The sequence below is a fragment of the Bubalus bubalis genome, chromosome 3, assembly GCF_019923935.1.
Source record: "Bubalus bubalis isolate 160015118507 breed Murrah chromosome 3, NDDB_SH_1, whole genome shotgun sequence".
Classification (NCBI taxonomy): Eukaryota; Metazoa; Chordata; class Mammalia; order Artiodactyla; family Bovidae; genus Bubalus; species Bubalus bubalis.
This window is the reverse complement of record NC_059159.1, coordinates 97,817,541-97,842,262: the sequence shown is the minus strand read 5'-3', so window position 1 is coordinate 97,842,262 and position 24,722 is coordinate 97,817,541. Positions and strand designations below refer to the sequence as shown.

Here is a 24,722-nt window from a genome sequence, read left to right as displayed (position 1 = left end):
TCCTGTGAGAGTTCACATTAAAGTTAGAAATTCTTTGCTCCTTGGACTAAACTCTTCCTATTTTTTCCCAATAATTTCTTTAAAGAATAATCATGGAATTTAGAAAGATGGTAACAATAACCCTGTATATGAGACAGCAAAAGAGGCACTGATGTATAGAACAGTCTTTTGGACTCTGTGGGAGAGGGAGAGGGTGGGATGATTTGGGAGAATGGCATTGAAATATGTATAATATCATATATGAAACGAGTTGCCAGTCCAGGTTCAATGCATGATACTGGATGCTTGGGGCTGGTGCACTGGGACGACCCAGAGGGATGGTATGGGCAGGGAGGAGGAAGGAGGGTTCAGGATGGGGAACACATGTATACCTGTGGCAGATTCATTTTGATATATGGCAAAACCAATACAATATTGTAAAGTTAAATAAAATAAAATTAAAAAAAAATAAAGAATAATCAGCCATTGCTACTCTTTTCATTGCATATACTATCCAGATCTCACTATAAACTCACATTATAACCCCAGAGCTTATTGAAGTTTGTTGCACTACATGTACATTTAATGTCAGCCTCATTCCACAGAATGCCTGGGTCCCAACAGTTGCCATATGCCTTTTCAGCGTCAATTCATACATACTTCTATAACCATCAACCCAGGACAGTTAGCTATGAGAAGCTGGTTTGCCAAATCATTGCCTTTCATGAATACTTAGAATGCACAGCGTTGAATCCTCATTCCCTACTTGCCTTCAAATGGTTTTTGTTTGAAGTAACAAGTGCAAAAGAGAGGTAAGACAAGATATTCTTGATTCCAAATGGAGTTATTGGTTCTATTACTAGAACCTGCCTCCCAAATCCATCTTAACCAACTTAGTTGTGAATGGTTTTGCTACACAATCAATTGTTCAAATGTAGGATTCATGCTTGTCATTTTTTCTCTCACCATCTACTTCAAATCAAATAAGTCCTTTTGGTTCTGCATCCAAAATACATTGTAAATTCATTACAGAGATCCTGTCCTAGATCAAATTATCACATCTATCTCTGCTGCTGCTGCTGCTAAGTCGCTTCAGTCGTGTTCAACTCTGTGTGACCCCATAGACGGTAGCTCACCAGGCTCCCCCGTCCCTAGAACTCTGCAAATGTCTCCTCCTAAATGACCTTTCCACTTGTAGAAATATTTCCCACTAATTCATTCCCCACAAAGAACTTATCTTAAACACTTAGGAAAAATGATCAACAACTTCCAATGGCATTTACAACAAAATCCAGTACACTTATCATGACCTACAAGACCTAACCTTTGTCATGCCTCCTTCCTTTTTACTTACTGTGATCCGTGCACACTAACATTATTTACCCTCTTTGAACATTCCAAGCTGCCCTTTTCCTCCAAGGCTAGAAATCTCTTTATACTCCTTTCTCTCTTCATTCCCTCATATGGGGAACTCTATTTTTCCTTTGAAGCAGTAAATAGCAACTTCTGTACCAGTTATTTTATATTTGAGAATGTATTTCTTCATAATATTTATCAAAATTGAGACTTACTTTAACAATAATCTTTTTTTTCTTAGACTGTAAAATTAATAAATATGTATGTCTTGTCTGTTCTACCATTGTAACATTAGTTAGCCATCTTCATAGTGCATGGTAAATCCTTCACAAATGTTGGAATTTGCGGAATGAAGAAAGGAAAGGAGGGAAGGCGGAGGAAAGGAAAGTTTGGAAAGAGGATGTATTTCAGAAAAAAATGGTTTATTTAGCAAAAGAAACAAAAAACTTCTACTTAGTTTATATAAACTTGATATTCTAGATAGCAAAGGTTCAGAGACCATCTGCTGTTGCCAGATATTGGGCCAGGAACTAAAAATATGACTTTTCAGGGAGAGAAAACACAATATTGTACTTTAACAGTTAAATCAATATATCATTAAATATGAACTAAAAATATACAGATGATATTTTGTGTGTCCAATAATTTTACTCTAAGGTTAGTATATTTAATCTTATGTGCATTTTGCTACAATAAAATGTTAAAAATAAAAATTAAAATAGCATTTAACTACAAAAAAGAAAAAAACTCAGTCTTCATTTATAGTACCAAAACATCTTAGTTATTTGGAATTTTTTTTCTGAATATATTTCACCATTTATTTTTTTCTTTTTAAAGGGTGTTTGTACTCTCAGATTATAATTTTATTGCATATTTCATTTTAGTTTGGGGCTCAAATTATATATAATAAAATATTCTACATGTTGACATCTCTTCAGTTTCTACTGGTTTTCTTCCTCCAATAAGTCAGCTGTGTATCTTTGAACTTTATTTGCCCTTAAACTCTGTAATCTCTGTTTAAATAAAGTATATTTAACTGTTATCAGTTACTTCTATTCAGTGTCTATCTTCACTGGATTTTTTTTTTCCCTTTAACTATCATTTATCTTCAGGGACAGACACATTCATGAATTAAGGTTTGTGTAAGCTGTGCTGTATTTTACAGATAAACTCATTATTTAGCTATTTAAGAAGACTAGTACAGGATTAGACTTATTATTGCCATGTAAAGTCTTTGAACCAATCTTCAAGACACCTTTCAGTTTTTCATTCACCTTTGTCCTTCCTGCTTTAATTATCCCACAGTGGTTAGTAATGCTGTAACAGTGAAAATCAGCTAATTAGCTTATAATTAGCACACACTCCTTATTTTTTCATCTTTGGCTATCTAAAGCAGGCAAGAATATTCAAAAGAATAATAACTCTGGGGTACTAATCCTAGGCTCTATCCAAATATATGAAAATAAATCAATGTCATTTTTCTTTAATTTCAAGGATTAATCTATAAATCCTCAATTTTTCTCAGCAGACTTCTCACTATTATATAGATTTGAAAATTGGTAATTAATTGTTAAAACACAATTTTATATCATTTACTTTTGCATGTCTATTTTTTGAGTTATGAGTTACTCTGAAGTCAATAAAGTGGCCTGCAATAAAAACCCAGATATTAAAAAAGAAACAGTCTATTAGATATGTGTGTATTGAAACTATTGAAATTTCCATTTAAAAAAAATATTAAATTCCATTATGTTTCATTAAATCACAAATATTTTGACTACTATAGAGAAAATTGAATGCATTTAAATAAAAAACATTACTTGAAGAGGAAAAAACACATTCAATTCACAGAATTGCATAAAAAGACAATACAATCTGTGGCAAACATATAGACATTTATATAATTTACTCAGAGTTTTAAGAAAAAAATAATACTGTTTTTAATATTATAATTCCTGTTGGGCAAAAAACAGGTATGTGGTTCACTACTGTATTCCATCAAAAATTTAAGTCACATGTCTATATCGATATCTATCTATTTATGCATGTGTACTCAGTCATGTCCTATTCTTTGCAGCCTGTGGACTGTAGCTGGCCAGGCTCCTCTGTCCATGGGATTTTCCAGAAATGAATACTGGGTGGAATCTAATTTCCTCCTTCAGGGAATATTTCTGACCCAGGGATCGAACCTGCATCTCCTGTGCCTTGTGCACTGACAGGCAGATTCTCTACCACGGAGCCACCTGGGAAAACTTATCTATCTATACCATCTATATCTTTGACTATCTTAATGAGGTTCACACAGCCATACTCTGTAATTATTCCTTCACGATATATTTATCTTGATGGTTGCTGTTCAGTGTTCCTCAACTGCTGTCCGACTCTTTGCAACCCCATGGACTGCAGCAAGCTAGGCTTCTCTGTCCATCACCATCTCCTGGAGCTTGGTGATGCCATCCAACCATCTGATCCTCTGTCATCCCCTTCTCCTCCTGTCTTCAATCTTTACCAGCATCAGGGTCTTTTCCAGTGAGTTGGCACTTTGCATCAGGTGGCCAATGTACTGGAGCTTCAGCATCAGTCCTCCCAGTGAATATTCAGGATTGATGTCCTTTGGGATTGACTGGGTTGATCTCCAGCTGCCCAAGGGACTCTCAAGAGTCTTCTCCAACACCACAGTTCAAAAGCATCAATTCTCTGGCACTCAGCCTTCTTTATGGTCCAACTCTCACATCCATACATGATTACTGCAAAAACCATAGCTTTGACCTGAGGGACTTGTTGGCAAAATAATGCCTCTGCTTTTTAATATGCTATCTAGGTTGGTCATAACTTTTCTTCCAAGGAGTAAGCATCTTTTAATTTCATGGCTGCAGTTATCAACCGCAGTGATTTTGAAGCCCAGGAAAATAAAGTCTGTCACTGTTTCCATTGTTTCCCCATCTACTTACCATGAAAAGATGGGACCAGATGCCATGATCTTTGATTTTTGAATGTTGAGCTTTAAGTCAGCTTTTTTACTGTCCTCTTTCAATTTCCTCAAGAAGTTCTTTAGGTCATCTTCACTATCTGTCATAAGGGTGGTGTCATCTGCATATCTGAGGTTATTGATATTTCTCCTGGCAATCCTGATTTCAGCTTGTGCTTCATGCAGCCTGGCATTTGTATGATGTATGCTAAATGTAAGTTAAATAAGCTGGGTGACAATATACAGCTTTAATGTACTCCTTTCCCAGTTTGGAACCAGTATATTGTTCCATGTCTGGTTCTAACTTTTGCTTCTTGACCTGTATACAGGTTTCTCAGGAGGCAGGTAAGGTGGTCTGGTGTTGCCATCTCTTGAATAATTATCCACAATTTGTTGTGATCCACAAAGTCAAAGGCTTTGGAGTAGTCAATAAAGCAGATGTTTTTCTGGAATTCTCTTGCTGTTTCCATGATCCAGTGAATGGTGGCAATTTGACCTCTGGTTCCTCTGCCTTTTCTAAATCCAGCTTGTACATCTGAAAGTTCTCAGTTCATGTACTGTTGAAGCCTGGCTTGGAGAATTCTGAGCATTACTTTGCTAGCATGTGAGATGACTGCAATTATGTGGTAGTTTGAATATTCTTTGGCATTGCAATACTTTGGAATTGGAATATAAACTGACCTTTTCTAGTCCTTTGGCTACTGAAGTTTTCCAAATTTGCTGGCATACTGAGTGCAACACTTTAACAGCATCATATTTTAGGATTTGAAATAGCTTAGCCAGAATTCCATCACCTCCACTAGCTTTGTTTGTGTGATGGTTCCTAAGGCCCACTTGATTTCCCAGTCTAAGGTGTCTAGCTCTAGATGAGTGATCACACCATTGTGGTTATCTGGGTCATTAAGATATTTTTTTTTTATAGTTCTGTGTATTCTTGCCACCTCTTCTTCATATCTTATGCTTCTGTTAAGTCCATACCGTTTCTTTTCTTTACTCTGCATATATTTGCATGAAATGTTCCTTTGGAACATTTTTCTTGATTTTCTTGAAGAGCGTCTAGTCTTCCCCATTCTACTGTTTTCCTCTATTTCTTCACATTAGTTACTTAGGAAGGCTTTCTTATCTCTCCTTGTTATTCTTTGGAACTCTGCATTCAGATTGGGTATATCTTTCCTTTCCTACAGTTATATGTTTATTCAATTTATATAATATAATGTTTTAGATACAAGAAAATATATTTTGACAATAATTTTATTTGAATGCAAAAAGATTAGTCTAATATTCTGAGGGTTATTTTTTTTTTCATTGATTCTGTTTAATATTTTTCAGACTTGGTTCATTCAGTAATATATGATAGAAATAAATTGTCTACAGTTAAGGTTAAAGTTACATAATAAGTTTGCTATGCTGCTAGATACTTGGGGGCTTCCCAAGTGGTGTAGTGGTAAAGAATCTACCTGAAAATGCAGGAGATGCAAGAGAAGCACATTCCATACCTGGACTGGAAAGATTCTCTGGAGGAGGAAATGACAACCTACTCCAATATTCTTGTATGGAAAATTTCATAGGCAGAGGAGCCTGGCTGGCATACTACATGGGGCCACAGAGACTCAGATGTAACTGAGCACCAGATACTTACTTTCAAAATAATAGCCATCTGATTATGTTATTTGAAACTTATAGGGGACAATGCACAAATACATATACTAACTTTGTAAAATATGACAAATTACCTATAAATAGCTACATCAAATGATTAAACACAAATATCAGTGTTGTCATGTTTATATATGATTTTACATTAAAAAGGTAACCATATACACAGAGCATTTACTATCCTAAGGAAAAGCTATCCAGCTAACTATCTTAAGTATACAAATTAATACCACAGAAGAATTATCCTTAATATCTTGAGATCATTAAATGTGAAATTCAAATGGTAATTTTAAACTATAGAAAAATATCTTAATAATCACTGCTAAGGTAAATATTTCTTAAATAGCACATAAAAATCCTAATCACATAAGAAATAAACTTAATAAACTAGAATAAATTAAAATGAAGAATTCTATCCATCAAAAGATACTATCACGAGATAAGAAATTCCATCAAATGGTTTCATATACAGTGTACATATCCAGTGTCATGCTGGGTAAATGTTTAAAAACTAGCTTTCCAAGAAAAAAGTTAAAGTCCGGTTTTCAAATGTTTGCCAATATATGTGATGTAAATGTTTCTACCATGGCACATTTTCAAACTAATAAGCAGCCTTCAAAATTCTTCACACAACGGTTGGCTCTTATGAATCAAGTTGATCCACTCCAGTATATTAGTGAATGTATCCAGCTTAGGATTCAATTTTCATATGTATATAATAAAAAAGGATAGATACTATAATTATATAAGGATATATAATATGACAAATAATTATAAAGTTTTTAATACCTTTAAGATATTCAAATTAAAAAATTCCCTCTATACACATCAAATGAACTGAAATAGAAGAATGAAAAGTCTCAAATATTACTGAGATACTATATATTCAAATATACAGAGCAACTGAACTGATATCCTGCTGTTGAAACATGATATAACCAGTTTGATAAAATGTCAGTATCTACTAAAGCAGAACATATACATATCCTATATATCCAATAAAATATATACACAGATTCCCTAAAATACATGTTCCAAATGGCCATATAATCATTATTTATAAGAGCTGAAGTCTACTCAAATGCTTACAAATGGGGGAAGGACCATAATCTGGATACAGTTTAATATTACACAGCAATGAGAATGAGTGATTCACCAATGCATACAATCTTACAAATGTAATTTAGAGAATAAGAACCAAAGCAGTACATACCATATGTTTACATTTATAAAATGTGATTAAGTAAGCAAGGTAATCTATCCTTCTAGAATTCAAGATAGTGCATATGCTCTGTGGGTATAGTTACTAGAAAAGTAACTATATGAGGTGGGGTTTCATATACTCTTTTTATCCTTTTGTTTTTTAATTTCTATGAGTGCTTGTTAAATGGGTATGTTCATTTTATGGCAATTCACAGAGACTGTGCCCTGAGATGTGAGCAATTCTTTCTATGTATGATATGCTTATATAAGAATATTAAAGAGACTAGAGATTCAAATAGATCTTACAAATACTTTGTACCATTTTTAAGTTAAAATAATTTATCATTTCATTTAGTTATATTTGTAAACTACAAGCTACAAATTAAAGAACAAATTCTCAAGGATGAAATTATTGCTCTATTCATATCCAAATGAAATTTTATAAAAACTTCCATTATTAGCAGAGTCCTTGTGGTAGAGCAGACAATTCTAGGTGGTATTTTTTTTCTTTTTTAAAAATCATACCTGGAATATTTCTAAGTACCCTACCAAAGAGAATACCTTTGAATGCCCAGAGGTGGTCGTTGCCTATAGTCACTTAAAACAACTTCTTTAATATACATTTCAGTAATCCTGTTTTATCATATGAAACAATAATGCTGTTTTATCACATCAATAAGAGATTTAGTTCATTGTCTCTGCGTTTCCAAAGATGTCATTTTTGCCCAAATATGAAATGTATGATACAAATGCCCATGCTATCTGCAATTTATATCTCAATTACAAGCTAAATCTTTATCAAGTTTACTATTAAGGAACAGATAGGTCCTGAAAATTCTCTTACTAAAATAACCCAATTAGTTTTACAACATAAACATAGTTTAGTTATATTCTGTAGTAATCAATTATAAATGCAAGCCATCTTCACACTTTTAACACGTTATTGAATGTATCAACCACATAAGTTAACAAATAAATAACATCCCCCAAATCACCTTAGAAGTTACTGGTCATTTTTTATCATTTCTATTTCTATAGCTATATGGTTTGCTTTCAACTCTCTAAAGCTCCAACATCAAACTTTCATAGAAGAACCCAATTTTAATAAATCCTGACAGGTGTTATAGTTAACTTTCAATAACTCATTGCCCTAGTCATTGGCATCAAATAAACCTATATAAAAATTTTAATATATAATACTGTCATTTAGAGTCAAATAATTTTTCTCCATGGTATAAATCTTTACCTTTCTGAGCAAAGCTACAAATTCACTTAGGAATCTATCAAAGACTGCATCAAATGACTATCAGTTGACTATATTACCATAATCTACTCAAGAATATAAACATTTGATAGAAAATATTGCATAGCTTCTTCAACATTTATGTAAAACTAAGGTAAAGTATCAAATTACCTAAGCAAATTCCCTTTACTGTTATTAATCAAGCAGAGGTAACAGGTAAATAAATCATACAATTTAGTATATTAATCATAATCTTACCACAGGCTCACAGGTTAGGAATTCAAAGAAAAAGTTCACCACCCTGAGACCTAAATAAAGTACAAGCAGAAATATTTTGTATTAGTAAAGATATTGCATTTTAATTTAAGATCATAAAATGTTAAATAGTGATTCAATATCATGAAAAATTTATTTTATGTGTAATTAGTGCACATATTTTGACTACAATATTTGTCTAAAATAGCATTGCTATTACTCAATTCACATCAAATTATTGTGATTTGAAATTAATTACTCTAATTTCAGCTCTTTAATGAAGGGATGACAAACAAGCAGAGAATTTTTATTGTCTCTTGCTTCTTGTGGGACTATGGGTGAGGGATATATTTGCAAACAAAATATATTTGCATATATTATTTTAGAAAGTCTTCTCAGTTACACTCAGTTAACAGTGTCAAATACACACACACATATGCTATCATACACATGCATGCACACACATGTACAAATATGGTTATTACACCACTGTTCAGTTGATGTGTTTTAATCAGTGGGTAATATATAGTTATTCATGAATATAAATATTTTATGTTATCATTTTAAAGGTCATGTAGTATTCCATAGTTTGTTATACATCTTAAATTGTTTAAGATATTTAACAACAGCTCTTTATGAAACTGGTTATCGTTATTTTCACTGAATCAAGACATTTGATTACTATCACATGTGATCATATTTAGTAGTTAACATGCTTTGCAACAGTTTTATCATTTTGATGGAGTGGTAACTTACTAATCAACACACATTTACTAAGCCCTTAAATTTGCTTCCTGATAGGTAGATACTGTTTTCTATCAACAAAATAAGGAAACTGAAGATTTAATTTCTACCCTCAGTGAAGAAATTAGTAGCATTTATGAACCTTTTAGAAAACTCATGAATGACATATATAGGCAGGTACACTATTGTGTAATGTATTATCATGTTGGCTAAAAAGTTTGCTTGCATTTTTCTGTACTGTGTACTCTGGAAAAACCTAAATGAACTTTTTGGTCAACCCAATAAAAATTCATAAAACATACAAATTGTAATAGATTGAATCTCTATATTGTGCCAGTTCCTTATGAGTGGTGGTGGTTTGGAGGATATGTTTCTCTCAGGTTTCTAACCATTAAATCTTTTTTTATTGCTAATGAAGGAAACATTATGTAACATAGTTTATCTGATAAAAATATTATTTAATTCTTAGTAGAAATCATGTGTGGAAATGATCTTGACAGTACTATGAACCACTTGAAGAATGAAATAAAATATTTCTAACATTCTTTTTATCCAATATTAGTGGAAAATAAACTAGTACTATTAAGCGTAAATATTTACATTATTTTTTATGCAAATTGAAATGCACATGTGGAGCTAAATCTTCAATAATGCATGCTCAGAATTTCTTGGTCCAAGTCATTGAACCAACTGGTGGCAGAGACTTGACTGTACTCTGAGTCTCTGATTCTCTCAGTCCATTGTGTTTTCCTCCAGTTACTGGCCATGCCTTCAGGTCGTCTTGCTCCAAGTAATTATTCTGTTTAATAGCCCTCTATAGTTTCCTGTGGTCATGTATGGATGTGAGAGTTGGACTATGAAGAAGGCTGAGCGCCGAAGAATTGATGCTTTTGAACTGTGGTGTTGGAGAAGACTCTTGAGAGTCCCTTGGACTGCAAGGAGATCCAACCAGTCCATTCTGAAGGAGATCAGCCCTGGGATTTCTTTGGAAGGAATGATGCTAAAGCTGAAACTCCAGTACTTTGGCCACCTCATGCAAAGAGTTGACTCATTGGAAAAGACTCTGATGCTGCGAGGGATTGGGGGCAGGAGGAGAAGGGGATGACAGAGGATGAGATGGCTGGATGGCATCACTGACTCGATGGACGTGAGTCTGGGTGTGCGGGGAGCTGCCCGTGAGAACGGGGTCCTTTATCCGAAGGACACAGCTCTGGGAGCTGCCTCAGTCCTTGAGGGTTTGCTTGCAAACATAGTTCTCTGTCCCGCCACCCCAGAGATTAGGCGCTTATTTACTGCAAACACCTGGAGTTCTATGCAAACTTCTCATGCACAGAGAAATGTTATCTGGTGTAAGAAATAATAACAGGGTGCCATTCCCATGCTCTCAAGATTTCTTGTGACTGTTTGTAAGATGTGTAGGTCAAACAAAAAAAATGTTAACTGTCTTGTCTTCTCACGCTCTTCTGTATAAATATGAGATGCTGAATAAAGTTGGTGTCAGACTGCGTCCCTTCGTGGAGACGTGTCTGAATCTCTCGACCCCATCTTTGTTGTAGATTTCTCTTGCTTTAGTTTCTTTTCTCAGCCCCGCTGTGCACGTTCTCGGGACCTGATGGACTTGGCCGGCTGGCACCGGCATGGGTGAACTCCGGGAGTTGGTGATGGACAGGGAGGCCTGGCGTGCTGCGATTCATGGGGTCGCAGAGTCGGACACGACTGAGCGACTGAACTGAACTGATAGATGTCTCTGCTGCCTATCCTTTTTGCTAATTCCAGTGCACATGGACTAACTTTGCAGATGTCCTAAACTCACTATTCAACTACTTTCTGCTTGCATTTTCCCTATAGGAGCAAGGAAGGAGATGACGACTTGAAAAAGTCTACTTTCTGCTGATGTTGATTAAAAGGGAAACCTTTCCTAGTTGATCTGAATGCTATTTGATCTGAATGCTTATAACCTAGTTGATCTGAATGCTTATACATCTTAAAGTCATTCAAAGAATTATAGTGACTTTTCCCCATCCTTACCTCTTTAATCAAGAGGTGCATCCAGTTAAATTTGAGGCACATGTTAAAAAGTTAAGTATTAGAAACAATATTTGGTTGAAGCTAAGTATTGCCATTGGGGAATGAACTCCTTGGATACACCAATTGAAATTTTTAATTGTTATTATTATTTCATTATTAAAATTTAAATTCAAGCTTTAAGATTTGACATTATACTATAGAAACAATAATTTCTTTTAGCACTATCTGATCAGATGTGAACTCCGGGAGTTGGTGATGGACAGGGAGGCCTGGCGTGCTGCGATTCATGGGGTCGCAAAGAGTCGGACACGATCTGATCTGATCTGATCTGATCAGATGTGTTGGATACTCAGACTCAAAGTCACTGTTCATGCTTAAATTCAGGGATTCTAGAAATGACATTAAATATATTTGCTTTTTGTTTTTCAAAGACAAGGTCAAGCCAGGGAGGTGATTTTAGGCCTACAAGAAAGCCAAAGCAGAAATATAGCCTACCCCAACATTAATCTGGGGCTTCCCTGTTGGCTCAGAGGTTAAAGAGTCTGCCTGGAATGCCAGAGACTGGGGTTCGATCCCTAGGTTGGGAAGATCCCCTGGAGAAGGAAATGGCAACCCACTCCAGTACTCTTGTCTGAAGAATTCTATGGAGGGAGGAGCCTGGTAGGCTACAAACCATAGGGTCTCAAAGAGTTGGACATGACTGAGTGACCTCACTTCACTTCACTTAAAATTAATCTATCCTTTTCAGTTGATACTGAGTACTGAGTTACACTCAAAGAGGAGAGTCCATTTTAACAAGATGTGAGTGACATAAATATTTGGCAGGGGTGGGGGGCAATTTGTGGTGAAGAATGAGTTATTAAACTGTCAGTGACATTGGCACTAGGCTAGTGTTGTCCTTGATGCATTTCTAGAAATTTTATTTCATATAACAAGATTCAGCTAAATGAATTTGATAAGATAAACCTCTTCCATTTGAACTATTTGTATTTGGAGGAATAACAATTCAGAAAGAATGTATGCTGAAGCAAGTAAGCAAATTTCAGCAAAACAAAACAAAACATTATTGGTAATTCTGAAAGTCTAATATCCTAGACCTACAATAGTCAAGGAGGAATGTTTCATAGTAATCCCAATATAACTGTCAAATTACTGCAGAAATCCTGAAAAGTTGTACTTGAATTAGTATTTCTATAGATTATAGCTATTAACTAATGGATTTATTGGATATGTGCTTGAAAAATTCATGGAATTGGCATTTCAGAAGGTGATTTCTCTGATGTTAAGATGGTTTAAAGCACTTTATTTCTTCTTGGCTCAATTTTGCTGAAAGTTCAATTTTTAGAGAGAGTGACAGAAGGTTGAATTTTTAGATGATTTGGAAACCTAAACATTGGGGAGCTATTTTAAATAATTTAAAATATAATTACAAATTATTTTAAAGGCAGTCTGGCAGGTCTCATTAAAATGATATTTAGTTAGCAATGGATAAGTAACAATGCTAGGATCTCTACACTTTATTTCATATATCTTCAATTGACATTCACTAAAATTTCTTCTGAGTATTTCTATTAATACAAAAATGACACTATTTTCCACATTTTCAGATAAAAAATGGAAGCTAACAGTTGCCTGTATATACTCTAAAATATCTTATCACTAATACATTGTGAAGTCAAAATTCAACTCAAGCTTAATTAAGTTCAGAATCTCAATTAAGTCATATGCCATAAATAATATTTACTAAAAATAAGAGATATATGGATCACAGGTTTAAATATTTTGAATGGGTCAACTAATTTAATTCTCAGCTGTGAGGAAGTTATTATGTAAATATACTTATTACAGGAGTTGTTTTGTTGTTTTGGTTTTAATCCAGAGATGCTGGCATCAAATTCTGTGATATACAACACAGTTTCCACGTGATATTTTACTACTATGCATATATGTATGCATATATATATATATATATATATGCTATGCTAAATCACTTCAGTCATTTCCGACTCTGTGCGACCCCATAGACGGCAGCCCACCAGGCTCCCCCGTCCCTGGGATTCTCCAGGCAAGAACACTGGAGTGGGTTGCCATTTCCTTCTCCAATGCATGAAAGTGAAAAGTGAAAGTGAAGTCGCTCAGTCGTGTCCTACTCTTAGCGACCCCATGGACTGCAGCCTAACAGGCTCCTCCGTCCATGGGATTTTCCAGGCAAGAGTACTGGAGTGGGGTGCCATTGCCTTCTCTGATATATATAAACATATATATTAGATTCAGAGGTCAGGTAATTAACACATTTATTATATGTCTACAATCACCTTTGTGTGCTAAGTCGCTTTAGTCGTGTCCAACTCTCTGTGACCCTGACCCTACGGTCTGAGTCCGCCAGGTTCCTCTGTCGATGGGATTCTTCAGGCAAGAATACTGCCATTAGTTGCCATCCCCTCCTTCAGGGGACCTTCCCAACACAGGGATCAAACCCACATCTCTTATGTTTCCTGGATTGGCAAGCAGGTTCCTACCACTAACGCCAACCTGGGAAGCTCCTACTATCACCACTTGGGAAGCCCCTACTAACAGCTTAGTGGATCCTAATATTAATAGTAATATTAATAGTTGTTAACATTGGTTGAATATCTACTATATGACAGGAAGTAGGTTAAGTACTTTAGGTTCAACTCATTTAATCGCTAGAACAATCCTATCAAATATGACTACCATTATTGTATAGATAAGACAATAGAGGGCTTCCAATGTGGCTCAGATGGTAAAGAATCTGCCTGCAATTCAGGAGATACAGGTTTGATCCCTGGGTCAGGAAGATCCCCTGGAGAAGGGCATGACAACCCACTCCAGTATTCTTGCCTGGAGAACTGCATGGACCAACGAGTCTGGTGGGCTACAGCCCATGGAGTTGCAAAGAGTTGGACAGGACTGGTCAACTAACTTACACACACACACACACACACACACACACACAAGACAATAGAGAAATTTAAAAATGTACCCAAGAGCATAGAGGTAGAAATGGTACAGCTGAATTTCAAATACAAACTCTCTTACTCTATTAGTTACATGCAGCATAGAAATTCTGATTCTTTTAATGAGGAGGAAATGTGAAAGAAATTGAGTTTTCATTCTATTCTATTTAGAATGAAACTTAAAACTTCAACTCCATAAAGCAGAGATACAACTATACTCTCAAATTTTTAAAATAAATCTACCATAATAGTAAATAAATTCTTCCAGTCTTACAGCTCCAACGTATTATGATTAATTTTAGATAGATAGCTCCATAGTGCCTAGTTTATTAAATGATAAATTGAAACTATACATGAACAGATATGCCAATTTCTAAAATTTTCTGCCAATGAATTTTAAAATACATTAGATTTTATAAAATATGTACATTTTGTGCAATATATATGCAGTTTTTGTATAAGTTATGAGAAACGCTTTCCTGGGAAACCAGATAGCCGTCTATCTACTTAGAAAATTGCAAAGAATGTATTTTTTAAAAAAAACAAAACAAAGTTTGAACTCTTAATTCTTTGAAGAGTGTCAAGCTTATCTACTCAGAAATACAATTCCCATTATAATTGCAGATTACATAGATGAGAGAAAAAAAGTAGTTTCAATGAAGTTTGGCATATTGTAAAATCTCAGTAAATAACTAATAAACACCTACATAATTAATGCAATGTTTCAATAAAGAAATAATTGCTAGACAGTTCCCTAGGAAGAAAACAACCATTTAGGTGTTAGATTTTTACCTTAGCTCAGTAACACCCAAACTTTTTCAATGTCTTTTCAATGCCTAAATCATTTCTTTCAAAACAGATCTTAAATCCTGGGAAAGTTAGAGTGATAGCAATAAGTTTTGGAATTATCAACTCATCCCAAGATTAGATAATTTGTAAATATGTTACTTAACTCTAACTGTAAACAACAGATACAGCTACATGAAGTCAACTCAATAATCCACTTACCTATTCAATATTTACTGAGCAACTATGTGTCAGTCACTATTATTCCAGAATATGAGGTTAAGTGATGAACAAGACAAATATGGTCTTATCTCATATTTTTTATATCCTGGTTACAAATATGGCACTTAATGGTTTTATATTTTATTGCCACCATCAAAAGCCACTACATATGCTGCCCTAAGAGTCTAAAATCTTTCTTAAGGATTGTTCTTCAGGTATTCCAAATCTTAGCTTAATACATTTTAATAAGTTCAAGTGGGTTTAACATTATGACAGAGAGTTCCAGTTATCCTCCAATATTTATCTTTCTCTATTTTTTAGTAAAGGGCTGCTGACTTTTAAGTAGGTTCATGGCTACTTGGAAAAAGATTCTTAGTCTTGGTGTTATGAGACTAAACTCTGGAAAATGCATGTGTGTGGAAGTAGAGTGAGTGACTTCTAGGAAGTGGCCCTGAATATAGACAACAGACCCATCTTTTCCCCCTATTCTCATTAATTCTCTAGCTGCTGCTGCTGCTGCTAAGTCGCTTCAGTTGTGTCCGACTCTGTGCGACCCCATGGACTGCAGCCTACCAGGCTCCTCCATCCATGGGATTTTCCAGGCAAGAGTACTGGAGTGGGGTGCCATTGCCTTCTCCCAATTCTCTAGCTAGAATGCAGCATTAATGCCTGAAACTCTAGCTCCAGTGACCTTTTTTTTCTTTTTAAATCATGAGAGGCTACCTACGGCCCCCCACTCCTGCTCCCTTAAACTCTACTCTGTAACAGTACAGTAATAAGATATGGACTGAATCCTGGACAGGGTGTGTCATCTCAGCCTTGGATGGAAAACCATTTGAATATCTGAGAAATTCTATAGACACAGAAAGCAGATTAGTGGTTTTCAGGGACTGAAGGGTGAGCAGAAGGTGAATGACTGCCAATAGGTACAGGATTTCTTTTCAGATCATGAAAACATTATAAAATTAGATAGTGGTGCTGGCTGTGCAATGCTGTCTACCTGTACACTAAAGCCACTGGATCGCACACTTTAAAAAGTTCCATGAAAAAATAATCTTACGGTATGAGAATTATATCTTAATAAAGCTATTATAAAATTACTTGTATCTTGCATCACCTTATTAGTTTAATATGATCTCAAAGAATTTGGATACATTTTACTGTGACAGAAAACTAATTGTACAGCATATTCTTTGGGGACTCAAATTTGTCTGAACCTTTTAGTTTCCAACTATGCATTAACATGTTTGTATGCATTAGAGAAAATTAAAATGACAAAAGATGACAATATTTCTTCCATGGTTTAAACTCTACTGAGGAAAGATGTTATTTGTGAATTAACTCCACAAATCATAATATCCCAGGGCTTCTGCAAAGATTTCATTATATAATTGGAAGATATTTGAAAACTCAAATGCATGACTAGGAAAAAAAAAAAAAGTTGCCAAAAACATTATAGACTGGAATTTGTGTTTTAGGCTGTTGGTAGAGGAGCCTGGTAGGCTGCAGTCAATGGGGTCACTAAGAGTCAGACACGACTGAGCGACTTCACTTTCACTTTTCACTTTCATGCATTGGAGAAGGAAATGGCAACCCACTCCAGTGTTCTTGCCTGGAGAATCCCAGGGACCGGGGCGCCTGGTGGGCTGCCATCTATGGGGTCGCACAGAGTCGGACATGACTGAAGCAACTTAGCAGCAGCAGCAGCAGCAGCAGAGGTGCCTTTGATATTTTTGTAACTGAACAACTATCTGCTTTGAAACTGTGCTTACAAAAATACAAAATGTTAAAACCTCTAACTAAAGTTTTATCCTCATTAAAAAAAGTATCAAATTAAAGTAATTATTATAAATATTTCTGGTGTCAGGGAGATATAGAAATAACATCAAGCAATCCAAATTGAAAGTAGCTATTTACATGTTTTAAACTAAAATGTATAGATCCTCACATTAAGTATTTTGACTCTTAAATATCACTATCAACATGTCACTCCAAATTATTCAAAATATTAAAATTTTATAAAAATTTTGTTGTGTTCATATGATCGGCAACAATAACTTCCAACTACAAATGGGGGCATTATAAAGAGATTATCCAAATTCTTTTTCAAGAGTGACAATGTCACACCGTAATTTTCCTAAGTTGACATTCAGCTGTATTAATTAATAGAGTTTCAGAAATAATAATGTTCATCATAAAAGTCATTGTGTTATAGATATCTATACATTTGGAAGAAATTAAAATTGTAAACTGTAACTTCCAGCATAATATCACAATCTTTTCATTACTGGAGTTGGTTATATTGAGAAATCTGTAAGAACCTATGAAAGTTCATAGAACTGGTTTAACTTTATATAAATTATTTGGTAACTATAGAAACATTAATTTTCATCTCACATCAACTGTTGCCAAAGCTCTGATAAACTCTGGAGCTTCAGTTCTGCAGCTGCCATCATTACTCTTAGATCCTTCTCTCTCCCTGTTCTCAAAACAGAGCTGTATTGGGGCCTCACAGTCCCTTTCTAGCTATTTCTGCATAATTGGATACTTGAATCAGATCAGATCAGATCAGTCGCTCAGTCGTGTCTGACTCTTACCCCCTGGAAATACCCAGTATTCCTCCTGCTTTTCCTTTTACCATTTTCATGGCAATTACCAACACAGAAGTAGAAGTAAAGTGTATGTCAGTGCCTCTCAAACTTAAAAGTACATACTTCTGAAATATACATGAAAATCACTTGTGATTCTTAATAAACTGTAGATTCTCACGGAAGTTCTGGACTTGTTAGAACCAGACTCTCATGGCCTGTTCCAGAATTAAGGACCAGAACCTTCATTTTAACCATATGGGCAAGGTTTTTAAGCCACAGGTCCTTTATCTCTTAAAATGAGGTAGTTTTAGATCATGTACTTTGAAACCTCTCTGTCTCCATTTAATTTCCCTTTCACTCTAATCCTCCCCAGCTCAGTGAAATGATGTTCAATAAAATTGTCTTCTCTAATCCTTGGAAAAGAAAGTTGCTATACCAAAATGTTTGCTTCCTGCTTTGCTATTCTACCACACAACTAGCCATATGTGTTGCTCCTGTTTCATCATCATTATTATTTCCTAACAATTACCTACCCATTACATTCCTAATAGCCACTAAAGTGAACTATTTCCAATCTCTTCTCTTTTTCTGTCCTTTTTCTATATTTCATTCTCTCTCCTGCTATGACATAATTTGCTCATACATTTTAAGTGGATTAAAGTTATTCATGTTAACAACTTCAATTTTTCTATCTCCAATTGAATAATGCACCTATATATTCATCCGTTCCTCATGTATGACTTTATATTCAAGAAAACAAAGGTCCGTCTAGTCAAAGCAATGATTTTCCCAGTAGTCATGTATGGATATGAGAGTTGGACCATAAAGAAAGCTGAGTGCTGAAGAGTTGATACTTTTGAACTGTGGTGTTGGAGAAGACTCTTGAAAGTCCCTTGGACTTCAAGGAGATCCAACCAGTCCATCCTAAAGGAAATGAGTCCTGAATATTCATTGGAAGGACTGATGTTAAAACTGAAACTCCAATACTGTGGCCACCTGATGCAAAGAACTGACTCACTTGAAAAGACCCTGATGCTGGGAACGATTGAGGGTAAGAAGAGAAGAGGACAACAGAGGATGAGATGGTTAGATGGCGTCACCGACTCAATGGATTTGAGTTTGAGTAAGCTCCGGGAGTTGGTGTTGGACAGGGAGGCCTGGAGTGCTGCAGACCATGGGGTTGCAAAGAGTCAGACACGACTGAGGGACTGAAATGATTCAAGAAAAAAGACTTTCTCTCCTTGTATTTTTATTTTCATCTTCTTTTGCCTATCCTAACTTCACCTTTTATGCTTTTTCTAATGACAATTTCTCATTCTCCGTTTAATTGTTCCTTTCAACCTGTAATTTCAAGCCTTTCTTTTCCTGGAGAACTTTGCCTTTGACCCACTTACTTCTCCAAGCTTCCATCTTTTACTTTCCTTTTGGGTGGGCAGTCTATACTTACTTGCTATACATAACAATATGTTGTTTACCCTAATAATGATAATGACATTCTCCATCAATTATCTCCAATAGTGCCAAAACACCAGATCATGTTCTTTATTTTAAAGTCATCATCACCCTCAAATAACTAACAGCAGGTGTACTTGTCGACTATTCTTCCTTCCTTCAAGTCTCTTATTCCAGTGATTCCATCAGTGCCTTACTTTTTATTTTTAGGTTTTATTTTTGTATTTAATATTCTGATGAATACAACTTAAGAATTTTGCTGTGCTTTTTTTTCTCCTTCCTAAGGGTCTTTAAATGTAGGCAGTCTTGCAGCATGTTTATGTTCAGCACCAAGCACAAGGCCCAGGGATGTAGCTATGCTTGGGGATTTTCAAATGAATTATGTGAATCAGTGTACTGGTGTATTTTATGACTCTCGTGTTTCTATGTCTTCCATATCTGAAATTACCCTCATACTCATGACTTCAGGTACCAGCTCTAAGGGTAGTATTTCCAAACCAGTTTTTACAGATCTGCCTGTAGTCCCCAGTTCAAGTTCTATTTTCCAACTTTGTGGTAGACATTTCAACATACCTATGGCACAGTTAACTTGAAGTCAAAATGTCCAAAACAAAATCCATTCCTGTCTTGCCAAAACCCACTCAACTCTCTGGATTCTACTGATACATCTAATGTCATTTTTTCAACTTATTTGGCATATAACATTACAGAATATAACACTAAAATATATATAACATTTATTATATATGACATTATATAACACTTTAAGGTATACAATGTGTTGAATCAAAACATTTTTGTATCCTGGTAAGATTATAACTAAAACCTCAGCTAACATCTCCATCATACAAAAAGATTATTATTCTTTTTGTGGTGAGATCACTTAAAATCTACTCTCTTAGCAATTTTTTTATGTATAATATGGTATTGTTGACTATAATTACAATGCTGTGATTAGATTCCTGCAACTTATTCACTTACTAGGAAATCTGTATTATTTGACATGTCACTATTCTCCCTACCTCCTAAACCATGTATGCTCTGATTGGAGGTTGTGAGTAAGGGAAAGCTGGAGGTAGGTTAACTAGAGCAGGGCACTCAATGTGATTGACTGGGGAGCATTTTTGGCTTTCTCTAGTTGGTTTTGAGGAGAAGGCAATGGCACCCCACTCCAGTACTCTTGCCTGGAAAATCCCATGGATGGAGGAGCCTGGTAGGCTGCAGTCCATGGGGTCGCTAAGAGTCGGACACGACTGAACAACTTCACTTTCACTTTTCACTTTCATGCATTGGAAAAGGAAATGGCAACCCACTCCAGTGCTCTTGCCTGGAGAATCCCAGAGACAGGGGAGCCTGGTGGGCTGCCATCTATGGGGTTGCACAGAGTCGGACACGACTGAAGCGACTTAGCAGCAGCAGCAGCAGCAGCGGTTGGTTTTGAGTTGGAAGCAGGAGACAAACATTAACAAAGTTGGTAATCACTCACTTGAAAATATCCTGAAAGTACTGGACTTTCCTAACCACACTGAGCCAACTGATGCAAAAGTTGTGGCTTGGATTCCTCGGCTTATTGATCAGAGCTTTAGTGTCATATATGGTCTTATTGTTGTCCACTTATGACTCCACTTATGTCTCTCATGACTATTTTTCTCTTCCAATCATAGGAAAATTGTTCAACTTATTATTAAGTGAGCCATTTATAATACATTGATGAATATTTGTTAATACAACAAAAATCTAATACAATTGGCATCATGAGAATTATTATGTGGCTACAAATGCATAATAAAGTTGTAATTTCTGCAGCACGTGGGCTCAGTCATGGTTCATTGGCGCTACAGCATGGGCTCAGTAGTTGTGGCACATGGGCTTAGTTGCTCCATGGCATGTGGAATCTTCCAGGACCGGGAATCGAACTCATGTCCCTTGCATTGGCAGTGCTGAAGTTACTGAAGCCCACCTGCCTAGAGCCTGTGGTCCACAACAAGAGAAGCCAGCACAATGAGAAGCCCACATATCACAAGGAAGAGTAGCCTCCTCTAGCCACAACCAGAGAAAGACTGCACAAAGCAACAAAGACCTAATGTAGCCAAAAATAAAGTAAATAAATATTAAATAAAAAAGAAAACCAACAAGAACCTAGTGTATAGCAATGGAACTCTGCTTAATGTTATGTGGCATCCTGGATGGGAGGGGAGTTTGGGGGAGAATGGACACATGTATATGTAAGTCTGAATCCCTTGCTGTTCATATGATACTATCACAACATGGTTAATCAGCTATATCTCAATAAAAAGCTAAAAAAAATAAAGATGGGGTAATTTGAGTACCAACAAAATAATAAAGATGAAATTTTTATGAATTGAGTTGTATGTACCAAAGTATGTTTTTTATATCAAAAATGTTTTTATTGAACATTCTTATGTCTCCTAGTTATCAGCTATTCAATATGAAACATATTCAAACTGCATTAAAGATAATTTAATTTGTCTCAATACTTAAGATATTTTCCCTATGATTCTATGAGGGAAAATATCTTTCTTTCAACAACTTAAATACTAGGTTTCTTTATTTCTTAACTAGAAGAACCCATGAATATTTTCATACTTATCCACCTTTTCTATTACGTAGGCTAGATGTTGTTAAGTAAAAGAGATCTACCCAGATCTAATGCACTTAGATCTAATCTACTTAGCCCTGAATCCATTTGTAGGCTATCTTGACAACTATTAAAAATAGAGAAAGAAATTTTTTTTCTTTAATATGATTTCTATAATCTTTTATTCAATAGCATAGGAGATATACTTTACCAGTGTTTGAAGAAATTTTTAGCCATGCCCTTGTTCTCACATTAGCAAGTATTTATTGAACATCTATCATGTATCTAAATATAATACCAGATAATGGGAAACACAAAGCATTACCCCCTTTTTTATGATGTTTAGTTAGAGAAGACATTTAGTTTAGAGAAGCCAGTCTATCAGATCAATGTTAAACAATAAAGGAGGAGAAAATGTGTATAAAGAGACAAAATATATGATACAAATACAACTTTTGTACATAGAGAGACAGGGGAGGAAAAAGCAGAACTTTATTTAGAGGAAAACAAACTTGGGATCAAATCCTAGCTGTATCGTGTCTGGCAAGTCATTTAACTTACTGAGGCATCATTAATAATTATAATTGACAATAATAATGATGATAGCAAACACATGTGAGGATTACATGTGTTACAGGATTTTTCATACACTAGTCAATTTAATCAGTCTTCCAAACAACTCTAAGTGGCAGATACTTATATCTATTTTATAAGTAAGTTAACTGAGGAACACAGAAATAAGGATCTCAAGGACATAGATCTAGTCAGGAGAGGAGTCTGCTAATGATATAGTCTCATTGGTCACCATAATTTATTTGAAATAATTTAAAGGACCTCTATGGTAACTGACTCTTGGTACCTGTCCCCATAAATATCCATTTGTTTCCTTCCAACTGAGTACAAGTTACCATGCCTGCTTCTCAAACTTCAGAGTGTATCAGAATGGCTGAAGGGGTTGATTGTACCCAGATATTTGGGCCCTGCCCCCATAGTTTCTGATTCTGTAGTGGGGATTACAGTCCCAAATTTTGAATTTCTAACAAGATCCTAGGGCATGCTGCTGCTGCAGCACCCTACTTTGAGAACCCCTGAGTCAGTACTTACTAACAGAATCACACTTATCTGGTCTTGGCCTCTTACATTCTAAATCTAATAAAATTCTGTTTTGAGAACAAAATAAATACAACAGATTAGTTAGCAAATAGAAAAATGCCCATGTAAGTTATTTACATTTGTAATAATCAAATCTGGTTAAAACTTATAAAATAAAACCCAAATGGAAACAAAATCCAGTTGGCTAAATATACCATACCAATCACCTACTGTGGGATAATTTATAATGTTTCCACTTTTTGAAGTACATTTACAAATTAGAATCATGGAGCAAATATTGTTCTATAATCTTTTTTTTCCCATAGTGCAATCTATCAAAATCATTTTCTATTCTGCTACAATATGAGTTCCATAAGAGCAGAGGGTTTGTTTCCTTTGTGGATACATCCCAAGTATTTAGGACAGCATCTAACATGTGCCTGGAGAATCCCAGGGACGGGGGAGCCTGGTGGGCTGCTGTCTCTGGGGTCGCACAGAGTCGGACACAACTGAAGCAACTTAGCAGCAGCAGCAGCAGCAACATGTAGAAGTTGTTCCTAAATGTTTGCATGTCTCATTATTTCTTTTGGTTTACAGGAATTACTGAGTTTAAAAATATAAATGGTTTTACAACTTTGGATTGGTATTACCAAATGACCTCCAGGAAGACTAAACTAGTCTCCACTCTCACCAGCCTGGAGGACTTGTGCATATGTCCCTTCCTCCTAAATACTCCTGCATCAGCCAATAGTAACATTTATTGCTACGTGTTTACCATATGTTGTTTTTCAAATTTTAGCATCTCTAAAATCAGGATGTGTACAAGATGGCATATTTTAGTTTTGTTTTTTTTTTGTTTTTTTTCCTTTTGTACAACTCTATAAAATAATGATTTGTCTTTATAATTCTGTCACATTTTAGGAAAAACAAAATCCAGTGACACATAAATCTTAGTGCTGCATTTGTAAACACTAGTCATAATTACTTCAAAAGCTATCTAATACTGTTAAAATTTTGAAAGATCACTGGAACACTAGGTGATGAATGTTGTCATAGGCTGCTGATTAACTTCCTGAGAAGTATCTTACTTTCCGTGTGCTTACTGAGGAATCAGAAACAAGAGGACCTGTCTTAATGACTACAAATCAATATTATGTGTATTGTGCTTTAAAAAGATAGAAGATAAAGAGAACATGTCACAAGATTTAAATTAAAAAAAACAACTTAAACAAAAGAACATGTTAAGAAATAAATGAAAGTATGTTAATACAGATGCAATCAAATCCCTGTAATATTTCCATGGGAAAAAAATGTATAAAGTCTTTAAGAGTAGATAGCTCAGTTGGTAAAGAGCTCTCCTGAAATGCAGAAGACCCCAGTTTGATTCCTGGGTCAGGAAGATCCCCTGGAGAAGGGATAATTTACCCATTCCAGTATTCTTGGCTTCCCTTGTGGCTCAGCTGGTAAAGAATCTGCCTGCAATGAGGGAGACCTAGGTTCAGTCTCTGGGTTGGGAAGATCCCCTGGAGAAGGGAAAGGCTACCCACTCCAGTATTCTGGCCTGGACAAT

At 35.4% G+C, this 24,722-nt stretch overlaps 1 long non-coding RNA gene across 1 annotated transcript in view; it reads right to left on the bottom strand.

Annotated features, from left to right (window-relative positions):
* Positions 1–1,772: 1,772 nt before the first annotated feature.
* The window catches only part of LOC123332814, a 419,771-nt gene continuing 396,821 nt past the window's right edge, over positions 1,773–24,722 (bottom strand). The window contains exons 5-6 of the long non-coding RNA XR_006549871.2: positions 8,664–8,713; positions 1,773–2,652 (exon numbers count right to left, since the gene is read on the bottom strand). This is a non-coding gene — a long non-coding RNA (uncharacterized LOC123332814). The remainder of the gene's footprint in view (positions 2,653–8,663; positions 8,714–24,722) is intronic.